The sequence below is a fragment of the Nerophis ophidion genome, linkage group LG28, assembly GCF_033978795.1.
Source record: "Nerophis ophidion isolate RoL-2023_Sa linkage group LG28, RoL_Noph_v1.0, whole genome shotgun sequence".
Classification (NCBI taxonomy): Eukaryota; Metazoa; Chordata; class Actinopteri; order Syngnathiformes; family Syngnathidae; genus Nerophis; species Nerophis ophidion.
In genome coordinates this window covers 12,380,274-12,398,919 of record NC_084638.1, presented here as the reverse complement: position 1 = coordinate 12,398,919, position 18,646 = coordinate 12,380,274, and the positions used below count along the sequence as shown (strand labels likewise).

Sequence of the window (18,646 nt, the reverse complement as noted above, 5' to 3'; positions counted from 1 at the left end):
AAAAACAAAAGAAGAAGAAGAAGAAGAATAGTTTCTTTCGGGTTTTAAAACTACGACTTGGTCAACGAAAAACAAATTGCTGTATACAAAACATGCGGTTTGCAGATTACAGACGGAGACGCAACAACTTCCAACTTCGTTCGACATATGAAGTTGCACAAAGGCAAGTTTTGAATGTAAGCTGACATTTATTGGCTGAGTAACGTAACTTTTATTTGCTGTGTAGTTAAATCAGTGAGGCTGTAAACTCACTGCTAACGTTAGAACCATAGACATCTTACAAGTAGATGCAGCATGGAGCGCTACTGCCTACTGGCGCTGACAAGACGAGACGCACAGCCGCCATCTTGGAGTGGTGATCCACTCCACTCAGTGCAATACATTTGGCAGGAGCAATGAACTGTCAACACATTTTACCTCACTGAATACCACTCATTTTCATGCGCTTTTTTGTCATACGTGTAACTATGGTAAGGGACACATGTTTTGGCGTGTTCGTAGTTTGCTTAACGGTAATAGAATATTCTTATATGTTATAAGTGACCAGATGTCCAAGATCAAAACTGGTAATAATAATCCTGGAGAAGGGGGAAAAAACGGTCAGCTATTTTTAAGTTGAAGAAACAATATGATTAGGTTATATGTACATGTGTATATCCTACATAAACAATGTATGAATATATTAGATATCTATATGTCTTACGGACCAATATATTTTATCTGTGTTGCTGCAACAGCAGGTAGTTTATTCTGTCTTGACACTTTGTATTGATATTTTCTATTCCATTCTTCCCCTAAACGATCATGTTTACAGTGATTTTTTTATATGTATTTTTCATGTATGTTGCTTTGGATAAAAGTGTCTGCCAAATACTTGAACATATAAACACCTGAAAGTCTATATAATCTGCTAAAATCACCAATCTGTTTCACTGGATTCAGAATTAAACCAAAGTCTGTCCTACCCAACAATGTTAGTATTTGAATATTATTTCCTGAAGACTTATTCCTGTTTACAGTTATACCGTTAAGAGGGTATTGTCTTATGTTTTGCCCAAAATGAGAATGCATCATAATCAGTGGTGGCTGGTGAATTCTGTTTTAGGTTGGCCTGAACGTTTGTAAACCAAATACCTGTAGGGGCGTCATCCTCCCCCAGAAGATTTCTTTGTGATTTTCACATACCAATATTGAAGATCTTTGCTCCTTCTCAACTCTGTGGTAATATTCTTTTCACAAAATACAACCAATAGTACGTTAATGTTCCATCTTACTTGTGAAAGCTAATCCCCTGATTCCTATTTTCAACAGTCCACTCATTTGAGCAGGAAAACGCTAAACATCAGCCCGGCATCTTTGTTTTCTACCTCTCAACTGTCAGTTTAGGCTGCTCGCCAGCTCCTTATCACTACTTCAAGATGACGGCCAAATTGCTCGAGTCACAGCAGCCAATGCTGAGTCTACTTATAAGATGTCTATGGATATAACGTCATTAAAAACACTACAATCTGTTGCGTCCATTGCAGTTCGCTACCTTATTCATACTTTTTGTCAAGTGATTTTTTTTTAAGCAGAGTTGCATGAGGTACCTACACATAATGTTACGTTAGTGTATGTATCACACACAGTAACATAAAGTTAGACGGCGGTCAGCAGCACCGCGTATTTTAGCCACTTACAAAGAGACAAACATTGTCAAATAAAGGTCATTTAATTGTATACTATATTAAGAATATGTGTACAAATTCAATAGGGCCCTGACATCTAAAGAGTACAACTCTGTTTATTGTTACGTTCATATATTTGTTTTTCATGTGTACGCACACATAAACACATACAGTATGAGATGAGATCAATGAGATAAGGTAAGAGCAGGATGGAAACTGCTGTGGAACTAGTTTCAATGCAATATGACATGTAAATACAATGTTAACACTTTGGTGCAAATAAGTACAGTTGCACTTGTTTTTTCAAATGTGTTTATTCTGTAAAGGAATGAGTTACATGTTTAAAATAACTGGTTAATAGTACTATCATGAAGTGCAATGTCAGCACTATTTTTTTTCAATAAATACATACAGCGTTTTAAAAACATACACAATCTGTCTAAATACATTAGTCTGTGGTTAATAGGACTCAAAACTCAAAATGCAGGACTTGGGACTTGACTTGAGACTTTCCAGTTTTGACTTTAGACTTGACTCGGGACTTGCTTGTCTTAACCTGGGACTTGACTGGAGACTTGAGGGCAAAGACTTGAGACTTACTTGTGACTTGCAAGCAATGACTTTGTCCCACCTCTGAGTACTCTTACGTGTTAAAAGTGGACTTTATGTTAAATATAACCCATAAATTACAACATGATGCCTACAAAAAGTGACTTGCAGTATATTTTGAAATTATTGACACATATTTTCTGGTTAAAAGTTACTGGATCGAAATCTGAAAAGTTAAAAATATAATACAACTTATTCAGTACTGTTGAGTTTTTGAAATAAAAGCTGAAATAAAAGCTGAAATCAGCCCTTAACTATACATTATGGCACTTAACAAACAGTGATGTGGAAAAAATATAATTACTGACACATATTTTTGGAATAAAAACAACCTTAATCTCAGTTATTTTAATTACATAAATCATATTGAAGTTCATTACGTTTTGTTCAATACTCAATATTACTTTTTGGCAAGCGTTACATTCTGAAGTCTATTAAAAGGATATTCCAACAAGTATTGAATGTACTTTATTATGATGCTGAACTCTCCCAAGTGTGATCAAGCAAAGCAGAAAATATGTCAGTCACAAGACCTCAAAACGTTTTACTTCCTCTTTGATCATTTGCACAATACAAGGGCGCCATCTGCTGTACAAAGGATGTACTAATAAAAAAATATATTTTTGTTTTTCGTCAAACATTCAGTCATTGTCGTTCTCAAAAAAAATGCACAAATATTTGGCGTCAAGTTTGATGAAGTAACAATTAATGGATGTATAGTGAGCAGACAACATGTGGACACAGCATATGTGGCGCCTTTGTTTTTCTGTTACACCTCCAAAGTGTATACGCACACAATTAAACATGCTAAGTACATACACGAGTGTCTTTTATTACTAATAATCAGGGGCAGTTCTAGGCATGCTTATATGAGGGGGCAGTCAGAAATGTGAAGGGGGCATCATGTGTACACATCATGCTCCAGCACTTTTTTTTCTGTGCTTATAGTAACGATGCTTTCTTCATTGAAATGGGTCTTTAGCTATGTGTCCAACCCCAACCTGGAGTAGTGGATTGCACTTTGTCAGGCCTCTACCTTCAGACCTGTCCAACTTGGGTGTCCCATCCGAAGACTAAGCTCCTGCTGGTATAGCTCTTACGGTCACTGAGGCACGCAACCCCCCTGACCACAATAAGGTGGCAATCCCTCAGGGAGGGAAACATTAACAGTGCTGCCATATTCCCGACAGGGGAAACAGAAGCAGGCGTCTCGCACCACAGAATACTCTAGCCATGGTCGTGTGCGGTACCAGGCAGGATTGAATGATCTTAATGTTGTACCAAATGCACGCTTTGGGTAGCCACCCAGTATTGGCTGAGATGGTGCATTGCCATTTAAGTCACTGGGTAGCTGAGCAGGCTGCTTTGGGGGAGCGCTTGTTGGGGGGACGGAGGGAGCTGGTACAGGAGAAACAGTGCTTGCTGGTGCTAAAGGTGCAGTATTGCTAGCTGCTGTCCCTGATGTACTAGCAGTAGCATCATTGCTACTACTACATGCAGGAGCAGGACTAGACTTTTTAAATACTCTGAACAATGGATGCATTACAGAGCATTAACTTTCTCTTTGTGAGCTGCTGGAAGCTGGAGCAGAAAATAAGTAGGCTTGAACGACAACAGAAAAAACCCGCTGTGATTACATGAAGAAAAACAACAGTACAGGACTACAGCCTGGGGCGGGGGTTTACGTGGGGGTCTGTCAGACACAGGTCACTTGTCTTCAGTTTGTCACATGCAGTGGACGTGGGCACTCATCTGGGCACAAAATTCATTCACTCCAATGTATGTGTGTTGCCCACTTGCTTGTAAATTGATGAAAACGGCTGTGTTTTTGTTTTTAGGTGTCTTGGTCATATCAAATGAAACTTATAATTTGTTTATTACAAAATGTAAATTGAAACATTAAAGGTTGACTATGTAGAATTACAAGAAAAACAACAGAAAAAGAATTCCAGCAGTCGATTGCCAGACCGTTGCTAAGTAAAACGGGCCGTTGCTAGGGACTCTGCTCTGAACAGAGGACAGCAGAGGAGGACTGCTAAGCAGGATATACACCTTATGTTTCATTTTTACCGTCATTAACAGCATCATAAATGACTTGTAGCTTTTTACAGTGACAGTGGAGGCTCTCTGCCTTCCAAACCACTGCTGCTCAGAGCCTCCGCTGTCAAGTGTAAAAAAAAAAAAAAAAAAAAGGAACTCCGTAGCACCGAAAGTCCACGACGATAAACATGTTTATGACAGATAAGACTACACATATACACCCATCCTAACAAGTATTTAATAAATGTAGACAACTTTTCCTTTTCTTTTACTTTCATACTGCAACAGTGATTGGATGTTTACTGAGGGCTGAGGAGTGTGTGCGGGTGTGTGTCTGCTGCGCAGCCTGTGGAATGTGGAATGGTGAATACACGCACAGCGGAGGGAGGGATGAGAGGGAAGCCGACACTACTATATCGTGTGTGTCCCTTTTTCGGCGGATTTTTCCGCTAGTGCAGATAATTTTATCAACTTGTAATGTAGTAATTTTGTGAGTTTATTAAAATTTGCTTTCTCAAATTTTGATTTGAGGGGGCAACACATTTATTAAAGGGGGCTCAGCCCCCTCTTGCCCCTGCGTAGAGCCGGCAATGCTAATAATCATTTTTTTTAATTCAATTTTTTCAGTAGGTTTTTCCTTTTTTTGATGACGTATATTTGCAAAAATGTAATTTGCTCCAAATTGTAAATAATCAGATTTTTTGTTCCCATTCTGCAATCGTTTGGGGTTCTTTTGACAGACATTTATTAAATCATTGCTTATATCTCTCCCCTCTTTTTTCATTTGGTGTACTTCCCAGCAACATTACTTCAAATGTCACATTTTAAAATTGAATGATCTTGTTTAAAACACCACTGCTCAAATGATATAAAGTAAATATTAATATGCTTCCAGAAGATGTTTCAGATGTGAACCAGTAAATATGAACTGAGAGAGATTTATGTGTACTCACAAGTATGAAGAAATGTAAAACAAATGGGTAAATAATATACTGTAAATGCCTTCATTAATAACAGTGCTCTGCAACCTTTACATCAAAGGAAACATGAGTCATGGTAGTAGTTAAGTTGACTTATGATAGTAGTACAGGTTTAGTTATGGTAGTAGTTAAGTTGACTTATGATAGTAGTACAGGTTGAGTTATGGTAGTAGTTAAGTTGACTTATGTTAGTAGTACAGGTTGAGTTATGGTAGTAGTCAAGTTGACTTATGATAGTAGTAGAGGTTGAGTTATGATAGTAGTCAAGTTGACTTATGATAGTAGTTCAGGTTGAGTTATGGTAGTAGTTAAGTTGACTTATGATAGTAGTACAGGTTGAGTTATGGTAGTAGTTAAGTTGACTTATGATAGTAGTACAGGTTGAGTTATGGTAGTAGTTAAGTTGACTTATGATAGTAGTACAGGTTGAGTTATGGTAGTAGTTAAGTTGACTTATGAAAGTAGTACAGGTTGAGTTATGGTAGTAGTTAAGTTGACTTATGATAGTAGTACAGGTTGAGTTATGGTAGTAGTTAAGTTGACTTATGATAGTAATACAGGTTGAGTTATGGTAGTAGTTAAGTTGACTTATGATAGTAGTACAGGTTGAGTTATGGTAGTAGTTAAGTTGACTTATGATAATAATACAGGTTGAGTTATGGTAGTAGTTAAGTTGACTTATGGTAGTAGTACTTGTTGAGTTATGGTAGTAGTTAAGTTGACTTATGGTAGTAGTACTTGTTGAGTTATGGTAGTAGTTACGTTGACTTACGATAGTAATACAGGTTGAGTTATGGTAGTAGTTAAGTTGACTTATGATAGTAATACAGGTTGAGTTATGGTAGTAGTTAAGTTGACTTATGATAGTAGTACTTGTTGAGTTATGGTAGTAGTTAAGTTGACTTATGATAGTAGTACAGGTTGAGTTATGGTAGTAGTTAAGTTGACTTATGGTAGTACTACAGGTTGAGTTATGGTAGTAATTAAGTTGACTTATGATAGTAATACAGGTTGAGTTATGGTAGTAATTAAGTTGACTTATGGTAGTAGTACTTGTTGAGTTATGGTAGTAGTTAAGTTGACTTATGATAGTAGTACAGGTTGAGTTATGGTAGTAGTTAAGTTGACTTATGGTAGTAGTACAGGTTGGGTTATGGTAGTAGTTAAGTTGACTTATGATAGTAATACAGGTTGAGTTATGGTAGTAGTTAAGTTGACTTATGGTAGTAGTACTTGTTGAGTTATGGTAGTAGTTAAGTTGACTTATGATAGTAGTACAGGTTGAGTTATGGTAGTAGTTAAGTTGACTTATGATAGTAGTACAGGTTGAGTTATGGTAGTAGTTAAGTTGACTTATGGTAGTAGTACAGGTTGGGTTATGGTAGTAGTTAAGTTGACTTATGTTAGTAGTACAGGTTGAGTTATGGTAGTAGTCATGTTGACTTATGATAGTAGTAGAGGTTGAGTTATGATAGTAGTCAAGTTGACTTATGATAGTAGTACAGGTTGAGTTATGGTAGTAGTTAAGTTGACTTATGATAGTAGTACAGGTTGAGTTATGGTAGTAGTTAAGTTGACTTATGATAGTAGTAGAGGTTGAGTTATGATAGTAGTCAAGTTGACTTATGATAGTAGTACAGGTTGAGTTATGGTAGTAGTTAAGTTGACTTATGATAGTAGTACAGGTTGAGTTATGGTAGTAGTTAAGTTGACTTATGATAGTAGTACAGGTTGAGTTATGGTAGTAGTTAAGTTGACTTATGATAGTAGTACAGGTTGAGTTATGGTAGTAGTTAAGTTGACTTATGAAAGTAGTACAGGTTGAGTTATGGTAGTAAATAAATGATAAATGGGTTGTACTTGTATAGCGCTTTTCTACCTTCAAGGTACTCAAAGCGCTTTGACACTACTTCCACATTTACCCATTCACACACACATTCACACACTGATGGAGGGAGCTGCCATGCAAGGCGCCAACCAGCACCCATCAGGAGCAAGGGTGAAGTGTCTTGCTCAGGACACAACAAACGTGACGAGGTTGGCTCTAGGTGGGATTTGAACCAGTGACCCCCGGTTTGCGCACAGCCACTCTCCCACTGCGCCACGCCGTCCCTGTTGGACTGATTAATAATAATACTAACAATAATAATAAAATATATATAAAAAGATTTTAAGCTACATTACTTTTTTTTTTAATCCATTTTTTCTGCATTTCCATGAAGTTTCTGAGATCTTTGAAGTGCACAAATATTTTGGAAGAACTATAAGCTTTAGCCTTACTAGCTGGGTCCACCAAAGATTTTTGAAAATGGAGATATTTGACATGAAAGGTCCATAAATTACCTGAGTGGCATAGACTAGCCTTCCACAGTCGACACTGCTAACGCCTCTCCCGCCTGTTCACCACGCGAGGTCACTAGTAGTTCTGATGCACTTGCGGAGGAAAAACAGCAACAACTGTCCACAGAAACAAACACGGAGGAAGCAATACAGTCGTCACATTATTTTTGCTCTTCGAGTTTACAGCACCTTTGCGTTTGTATCGTCTCTGAAGCGCCGACGACGGCGCTTGGCCCTCGCTTTTTCGGAGGTTGGATGAGGTAATCGCCCGTCTGCTCAAAGTTCGCTGGAGGAAAAAAAAGTAGTTAAGTTGACTTATGATAGTAGTACAGGTTGAGTTATGGTAGTAGTCAAATTGACTTATGATAATAGTACAGGTTGAGTTATGGTAGTAGTTGACTTATGATAGTAGCACAGGTTGTGTTATGGCAGTAGTTAAGTTGACTTATGATAGTAGTACAGGTTGAGTTATGGTAGTAGTTAAGTTGACTTATGATAGTAGTACAGGTTGAGTTATGGTAGTAGTTAAGTTGACTTGTGATAGTAGTACAGGTTGAGTTATGGTAGTAGTTAAATTGACTTATGATAGTAGTACAGGTTGAGTTATGGTAGTAGTTAAGTTGACTTATGATAGTAGTACAGGTTGAGTTATGGTAGTAGTTAAGTTGACTTGTGATAGTAGTACAGGTTGAGTTATGGTAGTAGTTAAATTGACTTATGATAGTAGTACAAGTTGTGTTATGGTAGTAGTTAAGTTGACTTATGATAGTAGTACAGGTTGAGTTATGGTAGTAGTTAAATTGACTTATGATAGTAGTACAGGTTGAGTTATGGTAGTAGTTAAGTTGACTTATTATAGTAGTACTTGTTGAGTTATGGTAGTAGTTAAGTTGACTTACGATAGTAATACAGGTTGAGTTATGGTAGTAGTTAAGTTGACTTATGGTAGTAGTACTTGTTGAGTTATGGTAGTAGTTAAGTTGACTTATGATAGTAGTACAGGTTGAGTTATGGTAGTAGTACAGGTTGAGTTATGGTAGTAGTTAAGTTGACTTATGATAGTAATACAGGTTGAGTTGTGGTAGTAGTTAAGTTGACTTATGATAGTAGTACTTGTTGAGTTATGGTAGTAGTTAAGTTGACTTATGATAGTAGTACAGGTTGAGTTATGGTAGTAGTTAAGTTGACTTATGGTAGTAATACAGGTTGAGTTATGGTAGAAGTTAAGTTGACTTATGGTAGTAGTACTTGTTGAGTTATGGTAGTAGTTAAGTTGACTTATGGTAGTAGTACTTGTTGAGTTATGGTAGTAGTTAAGTTGACTTATGATAGTAATACAGGTTGAGTTATGGTAGTAGTTAAGTTGACTTATGATAGTAATACAGGTTGAGTTATGGTAGTAGTTAAGTTGACTTATTATAGTAATACAGGTTGAGTTATGGTAGTAGTTAAGTTGACTTATGGTAGTAGTACTTGTTGAGTTATGGTAGTAGTTAAGTTGACTTATGGTAGTAGTACTTGTTGAGTTATGGTAGTAGTTAAGTTGACTTACGATAGTAATACAGGTTGAGTTATGGTAGTAGTTAAGTTGACTTATGATAGTAATACAGGTTGAGTTATGTTAGTAGTTAAGTTGACTTATGATAGTAGTACTTGTTGAGTTATGGTAGTAGTTAAGTTGACTTATGATAGTAGTACAGGTTGAGTTATGGTAGTAGTTAAGTTGACTTATGGTAGTACTACAGGTTGAGTTATGGTAGTAATTAAGTTGACTTATGATAGTAATACAGGTTGAGTTATGGTAGTAGTTAAGTTGACTTATGGTAGTAGTACTTGTTGAGTTATGGTAGTAGTTAAGTTGACTTATGATAGTAGTACAGGTTGAGTTATGGTAGTAGTTAAGTTGACTTATGATAGTAGTACAGGTTGGGTTATGGTAGTAGTTAAGTTGACTTATGATAGTAATACAGGTTGAGTTATGGTAGTAGTTAAGTTGACTTATGATAGTAGTACAGGTTGAGTTATGGTAGTAGTTAAGTTGACTTATGATAGTAGTACAGGTTGAGTTATGGTAGTAGTTAAGTTGACTTATGGTAGTAGTACAGGTTGGGTTATGGTAGTAGTTAAGTTGACTTATGATAGTAATACAGGTTGAGTTATGGTAGTAGTTAAGTTGACTTATGGTAATAGTACCGCTTCACGGTGGCAGAGGGGTTAGTGTGTCTGCCTCACAATACGACGGTCCTGGGTAGTCTGGGGTTCAATCCCAGGCTGGGTATTTTTCTGTGTGGAGTTTGCATGTCCTCCCCGTGAATGCGTGGGTTCCCTCTGGGTACTCCGGCTTCCTCCCACTTCCAAAGACATGGACCTGGGGATAGGTTGATTGAAACACTAAAAACTGGCCCTAGTGTGTGAATGTGAGTGTGAATGTTGTCTGTCCATCTGTGTTGGCCATGCGATGAGGTGGTGACTTGTCCAGGGTGTACCCCGCCTTCCGTCCAATTGTAGCTGAGATAGGCACCAGCGCCCCCCACGACCCCAGAGGGAACAAGCGGTAGAAAATGGATGGATGGATGTACAGCCTTTACCTTTAAGCTGATACTGAGGGCGACTGTGTTGACTAGTTTTACGCGTGCACATGATTCAATGTCCAGTACTGAGGAAATGTGTTTGGATATGACAATCTGTTTATTTTAAGCTATAAAAATGAAATCAAATGTAGGCTATAGAACATAATGTATGCTGACCTTGGCTTGAATGGAACATTGTCACAGCAGTGAGACCTGACCATGCACGTCGTAAACAGTTTGTGTCCTCCATGCAATTGCCCCAGAGTGCTCCCACCTGAACCCAATTAAATGACGTTACCATGGCAACCGCACCATAGCAACGGTCTCATCCCTGTCAACACTTCCTGGTTCTCAAGAGAAAGTGGGGGGAGCAATCTGCCGAAAAGGAAATTCAGCATCAACAGAGGTCAGCAATCAATTAGAGAAAACTAAATAAAAACCATACAAACAAATACGGAGATTTAGCTCCAACAGTATGCAAAGTAAATCTCTGTGGGATGATGTACAATATTGGCTTTTGCCTGACACTCCGAACTTTGATTGATATTGATATTGCTTTGGGGATGTTTGAAAAAAAAAAAAACACATTAAAATGTTTAAAACCCAAAAATGGGATTTTTTTTTAGCCATTTTCTCTCACTTTTATATTGCATAAAGGTCTGGGGACATACATATAAAATAATCAGGAAAAAAATCATCATATTACAAAAGAGAGTAATGAAGATAATTAATAAAATTGATTATAGAAATCCAACAAATGATTCATAAAGTCACACATTTCAAAAAGTAATAAAAAAACAACTGTTCAAATGATGACTAAATTAAATAATAATCTGCTTCCTGAAGTGGTCCAGAAGATGTTTCAGATGTGAACCAGTAAATATGTATATCATCAATCCAGTGGTTCTTAACCTTTTTTCAGTGATGTACCCCCGTGAACATTTTTTTTAATTCAAGTACCCCCTAATCAGAGCAAAGCATTTTTGGTTGAAAAAAAGAGATAAAGAAGTAAAATACAGCACTATGTCATCAATGTTTTATTCATTAAATTGTTTAACAGTGTAAAATATTGCTCATTTGTAGTGGTCTTTCTTGAACTATTTGGAAAAAAAGATGTAAAGATAACTAAAAACTTGTTGAAAAATAAACAAGTGATTCAATTATAAATAAAGATTTCCACACGTAGAAGTAATCATCAACTTAAAGTTCCATCTTTGGGGATTGTAATAGTGATCCATCTGGATTCATCAACTTAATTCCAAACATTTCTTTACAAAAAAAAAAGAAATCTTTAACATCAATATTTATGGAACATGTCCACAAAAAATCTAGCTGTCAACACTGAATATTCCATTGTTGCATTTCTTTTCACAGTTTATGAACTTACATTCATATGTTGTTGAAGTATTATTCAATAAATATATTTATAAAGGCTTTTTGAATTGTTGCTATTTTTAGGATATTTTTTAAAAATTTCACGTACCCCTTGGCATACCTTCAAGTACCCCCATGGGTACGTGTACCCCCCCATTTGAGAACTACTGGGCTAATCTATGAGATTATTAGAGGGGAACATTATCACAATTTCTGGATGGTTATAAACCAAAAAGAATCAGTTCCCAGTGGTTTATTTTATTTTATGAAGTTTTTCTCAAAATTTTACCCATCACGCAAAAACGGCATCAAAGTGACTGATTTACACCATCGCTATATCCACCCGTCTATTGTCCTGTGACGTCACTGCGTGAAGCCACCAAAAACAAACATGGCGGATAGCACAGAAAGGTATAGCAAAGTAGCTCAGATTCAGACTCGGATTTCAGCGGCCTAAGCGAATCAACAGATTACGCATGTATTGAAACGAATGGTTGGAGTGTGGAGGCAGGTACCGAAAACTAAATTAAAGAAGAAACAGAAGCTATTGAGCCATATCACGACAGACAGCGGCACGGGGGGAAGCGCGGACGAATTCGGCGATCGCCTTCTAACCAAAGGTTGGTATGTGTTTGTTTGGCATTAAATGTGGGTGGAGGGAAAGGCTGGACGCAAATATAGCTACAAATGAGGCATAATGATGCAATATGTACATACAGCTAGCCTAAATAGCATGTTAGCATCGATTAGCTTGCAGTCATGCCGTGAGCAAAGATGTCTGATTAGCACATAAATCAATAACAACAACAAAACTCACTTTTGTGATTTCGTTGACTTTATCGTTGGAAATGCATCTGCTTTGAGTGTCGCAGGATATCTACACATTCTTGCCATCTCTGTCGTAGCATAGCTGTCGTCGGTAAAATGTGCAGAACAAACAAGGGACTTTCGCATCTTTTGGCCACTGGTGCAACTTGAATCCATCCCTGTTCGTGTTGTTACACCCTCCGACAACACACCGACGAGGCATGATGTCTCCAAGGTACCAGAAAACAGTCGAAAAAACGGAAAATAACAGAGCTGATTTGACTTGGTGTGTGTACTGTGTTTGAGAAAATGGCGGGTCGCTTCACGATGTGATGTCACGGGTGAAAGGTCATCGCTCCGACAGGCGAACAATTGAAAGGCGTTTAAATCGCCAAATTCACCCTTTTAGAGTTCGTAAATCGGTTAAAAAAAAACATGGTCTTTTTTCTGCAGCATCAAGGTATATATTGACGCTTAAATAGGTCTGGTGATAATGTTCCCCTTTAGCAATTAAAGTTAAAGTACAATAGAAATACAGATATGTAACACTTCTATATTTCAAACTATCCAATCTATAAATGAGGAAGCATTTAAAAAAGATAGTTACACAAACAACAATGTCACTCATGTTCTATGTGCTGATGTTGTTAGAAAGTCAAAATTAAAGTCTTGACAGTTTATTTCAAATCCTGCAGTTTCATTTGCTGCTGCTGTTCTCACCAGCACACTTGTGTTTCTTACACTGGTACTTAGAAGAGAATCTTTCACCACACACACTGCAACTCAACATTTTCTCTCCTTTGTGTGTTCTCATGTGTGCTACAAGGTTTGATTGGTCACAAAAGCTTTTGTTGCAGAATGAACATGTGTAAGGTTTCTTACCAGTGTGTCTTCTCATGTGTACTTCCAAATGGTTTCTTTGTACAAAACCTTTACTACAGATTGGACAGACATAAGGTTTTTCTCCAGTGTGTGTTCTCGTGTGTCTTTTCAGATGCCAAATATCTTTAAAAGTTTTGTCACAGAGAGAACATGTGAAGTGAGTGTTGTCAGTGTGACATGTCTTATCATCTTTAGAGTCTTCATCATCAGTGTCAGGAGAGTGTGACGTTGTGTCCTCACTATCTGATAGTGGAGCTAAGAGCTTGTCTGCTTGTGATCCTCCACAGTGGTCTCCATCAGCTTCTGTTGTCATGTGTTGTGTTGAGCTGCTGCTTGGAGGCTACCCCCCTCCCCTCTCCTCACTTTCACCTTTGACCTCATCATCTTCACTCTTCACAGTCACTGGGAACTCCTCCAGTCCTTCAATATGCTCTCCCTCCTGACTGATGCTGTGTTCTGCTGCTTCGTTTTTAATGTAGGGGGTCTGTGGCTCCTGCCTTCCCTCTTTAATGTGTTGGGAATGTGGTACCTCTTCTTCCTCATGTATGTTGGGAAATTGTGGCTCTTCTTCCTGCTCATGAGGTAGAGGTTCTTCTTCGACATCTGCGGGACAGGAGAAAACAATCATTCTTTAGAAAAGTCCAGCTTTGCTCAGTCACATGAGACATTGTCCTGCACCAACATGTGATCTCACAATCTCATCAGTTTCCCCTCACAGCAGTCAGTGTACTTCCAGCTGACACATGAAGAAAACCTTCAAGGGAATGCCTTCCCAGGCCAATGTCCAATCCACCTCATTCGTACAACAACATCTTAAAAGTCATTCCTGCAATCCATACTAGTGTGCTGTTCTCCCTCTGAATAAGTCATACACACACAGGAAATAATGTACCACATGCCAGCCTCCACGCAGTAGTACTAGTGATGAGCTCCCCCTGCTGGTGGACAATAATTACAGTGATTTTCACATTTATCTTGAGAGCCATGTCTACTCTAAAAAAGGACGAGCACAGTCAATATGTTGGCCAAGAAAGATGACATCGGTTTTGCTTTCATTTAGATAGTGTCACCACAGTAAAACTGGGAAGAAGTAATCCGATAACTGACTATTCCTTCAAAAGATCACTTATTTACCGTAATAATAATAATAATGGATTAGATTAATTTATGTGTTTCTAGACACTCAAATTGTGTTAGAGTGAGAACTGAGAAGACATCTTTCATGCAGTCATCACATTCAATGTGGTAAGTTACATTTAGTTATAATAATAATAATAATAATAATATTTAGATGAAGCAATTCTTAAGTAATTACGTGCGAATGCTCCAATGCTGAAGTTGAACTGAAAGGTTGACAGAATGTAGTATGAATGTAAGAATAGTTTGAATGTTGGAATGGTTTGAATGTTGAAGAGTTTGAATTTCCACGAAAACCGGAATTTAGTTTGGATTTTGAGAAAGTGTTAGTTTGATGTTGGAATTGTTTGAATAGGTAGGAAAATGTGGGGAAAAATGTCACTCCAGTGGGTGTGTGGATGTGTCAAAGGTACGTAGGCACAGAAAACTCCCTCACAAGCATGTTTGTGTGATTGACAGGAAGATTGAAAGTCAATGTCCAGAGGTATTAACGCATTAGTCAATCAACAAACGGTCAATGAAAATGAAGGCAATAACTTTGCAGTCATGGATACACCGTCTGTGTGTTTATTTTCTCTGGCTGCGCCTTTCAAACTGCATACAAAAGGTCTTCTAAGGTTTGGTTGGAAAGCGTAAAAAAGCACACTGAAAATTTCCATAAAACTTTTAACTATATTTTCTAAAATTGTATCTGAAATAAAAATGTATCCTCCAGTTTGTGGCTTTAGGGCAAATTTCCAGAGGATATACATTTTTACAGCATGTTTTAAATAGATAGCATTTAAAAAATAACTTCTGGGTATATTATATTGATCAACTAATTCTTATTTAGGGGGCTTTGTGAGAAGAATAGAGGCATTGACTCTTTTGTTGGAATTAGGATAGTTGCTAACGTTTGTTTAGGAATTAGAATGCATACAAATAAAAATATATTGTCATAGATAAGCATTGTGACAGGCAAAATAAAATAAAAAAATCAGATTCCCCTTTGATCATTTTTCTACATCCTGTGAATGGGTTGATGCTGTGGTGAAAGTGAGAAAATAAATACGAATGTCAGCAAAAATGGCTGGCAAACGTTTTAAAACCTGGTCAAGGACTGTTGGCAGTAAACCCAGAGAGGCATGAGTATGTTGTAAAATGATGTTAGAATTAGCTTTATTATTTGGGTATAGGGGGCCCCGTCATGGGGGCCGCCCCCGGCCCAGCTCTGACTTGTTCCACCACTGGTCATTGTGATTATATTATATATTCCTAATGTAATTTTCTTGTTATTAGTCAAATATCAAATAAGTAAACATTTGAAAGTAATAAGTAAACAAACCTGTTTTGTGTGACACAACTTGATTTTTCGTGAAAAGAGCGTCCAGTAGTTGATAGTTTTCCTCCTTTGTTCTAGAAAGTTCCACCTCGTATTCTGCTATCGTTCTTCCTAACACTACAAATATTTCTTCAACGGCAGCAGTTAGTCGCTCATCCACCAACGCTCTCAACATTTGTAATGTAGACATTTTCACACAATCACAACACTTTACTCTCACACTTGATCTACACTTAGCGATGTGTTGATAACTTCTTTTAGCAGCTAACAAGCTAAGCTAACTAGCGAGCTAAGCTAATTAACAATAAACGAGCACGAGAAGCATCTAAGTGCTTCTCACGCAACGGGTAGATTTTAACCTAGAATAAATAATTAAATATCTATTTTATGACATTAATATTTACAAACTGGAGAGCAAATAATGACGCTGCTTATTTATTTCTGCGTCAATGTGCTTTCACGACAGTTCGCACATTTGAGGTTACAAGACGGTACCACTCTGCTCTCGCGAGATGTGTCATGCGCAGGAGAGTCAAAGGGACGTTGGAGTTTGTTTGCATAAAAAGACAGACTGATATATATTTAACACCAAAATAGTTTGATAATAAATGTGTCAATACAAAGTATATTCAAATAAAATTATACATACATACACATTTACACACGTATACTTAATGTTTACATATATGTAAACATTAATTATGGTTCATGTTTCATGTCTGTGTACAGATCCTTGCGGTTTCATAATAAACACCGTATTTTTAATAACGTTTGTTTTGTATGTAATGGTTTATGATGACATTGTTATTGAAATACAGATGACACAAAAGAACCATGGTAAGTAAGTGTGGCAAAACAAGTTGGCGGAAGTGACGTCGGGTATGCGCATGCGTGGACCGATCGGGTGATAAAGCAAAATGGCGTCTGGCGGAAAAGGCCTAAACGCGGGCATTATATTTCTGTATTCTTACATATATGTTGTGTAATAGAGTACACACGGTTAATAATTGTTTGTAGCCGGATACATTAGTCTGAGCGCACTTTGACACTTCTCCTGTTTGATAGCTTCACTTAAGGTAGCTTGCAGCTAGTTTAGCTGGCTAGTTAGCTTAGCTTGTTAGCTGCTAACAAAGAGACGCGGAAGTTATTTAAACATCGCTAAGTAGGGAACTAATGTGAGTGTAAAGTGTTGTGATTGTGTGAAAATGTGCGAAAAAATGATAGCAAAGTACGAGGAGGAACTTTGTCCAACAAAAGAGGAGAAGGAGCGACAACAACAAAAACATCAAGTTGTGTTACACAGAACAGGTTTGTTTACTTCTTACTCTCACATGTTTACTAACTTTATATTTCATTATCAACACTATTCCTGAATAAATTGTCTATAAGAAGATGAATTGTCATGTGAGGATTATGTACTGATTGTTTTACATTGTTCATAAAATGAGACAGTTTCAGACACACAATATTTATGAGAGGTTGATGTTCCTCTCAGTTTGTAACAATGTGTATCAACATGTTTACACAAAACTCACACAGTCACCGGGGGAATATTCCAGAGAGCAGGTTAAGTGCAAAGTCCTGAGTATGTAAAGCTCAAGAGTTTTACCTCCAAAAATAAGAGAGGTAAGACAAAGTCAGAGTCAGTTACCATGGTAACCGACACTGTAAACCTAGCCTGCTAGCTGGCAGGTTTGACAAGTTATATATGTGTGTAAAAGCTATACTGACCTGTTATTTCCTTCATATTGGTGCAGCCATTAAAGGGGAACATTATCACCAGACCTATGCAAGCGTCAATATATACCTTGATGGTGCAGAAAAAAGACCATCTATTTTTTTAATCGATTTCCAAACTCTAAATGGGTGAATTTTGGCGAATTAAACGCCTTTCTGTCATCGCGCTGGAGGCGATGACGTCAGAATGTGACGTCGCCGAGGTAACACACCCGCCATTTTCATTTTCAAAATATTACAAACACCGGGTCTCAGCTCTGTTATTTTCCGTTTTTTTGACTATTTTTTGGAACCTTGGAGACATCGTGCCTCAATGGTGTGTTGTCGGAGGGTGTAACAACACTAACAGGGAGGGATTCAAGTTGCACCACTGGCCCGAAGATGCGAAAGTGTCTGCCGCCAGACCCCCATTGAATGTACCAAAGTGTCTCCACATTTTACCGGCGATGCTAAGGCAGACATGGCACAGAGATGTATGGATAACCTGCAGATGCATTTGCAACGATAGTCAACGAAATCACAAAGGTGAGTTTTGTTGATGTTGACTGACAGCTAATCGATGCTAACATGCTACGCTAATCGATGCTGACATGCTATTTACCGGCGGTGCTATAGCAGACATGGCACAGAGATGTATGGATAACCTGTAGATGCATTTGCAACTATATTACGTTTCCTTCCACCCACATTTAATGCGAAAAAAACACTTACCAATCGACGGATTTAAGTTGCTCCAGTGTCAAAAGATGCAAAAGTCCTGATCGTTTTACCGGCGATGCTAACGCAGCTATTCAGCCATGCTATGGCTATGAATAGCGTCAATAGCTATTCGCTCAATAGCTTCAGTTTCTTTTTCAATACTTTCATACTCCAACCATCCGTTTCAATACATGCGTAATCTGTTGAATCGCTTAAATCGCTGAAATCCGAGTTTGAATCCGAGCTAATGTCACTATATCTTGCTGTGCTATTCCCATTGTTTGTTTACATTGGCAGCACTGTATGACGTCACAGGGAAATGGCCAGTGTCTTCGCAGAGAGCGAAAATAAGGCACTTTAAAGCTTTATTTAGGGATATTCCGAGACCGGTAAAATTTTGAAAAAAACTTAAAAAAATACAACAAGCCACTGGGAACTGATTTTTATTGTTTTTAACCCTTTTGAAATTGTGATAATGTTCCC

At 37.7% G+C, this 18,646-nt stretch overlaps 1 protein-coding gene across 1 annotated transcript in view; it reads right to left on the bottom strand.

The window, feature by feature from the left end:
• LOC133545585 (gastrula zinc finger protein XlCGF28.1-like) overlaps window positions 1-18,646 on the bottom strand; it is a 118,694-nt gene that overhangs the window by 66,566 nt on the left and 33,482 nt on the right. The gene's annotated exons all lie outside the window — the stretch shown is intronic.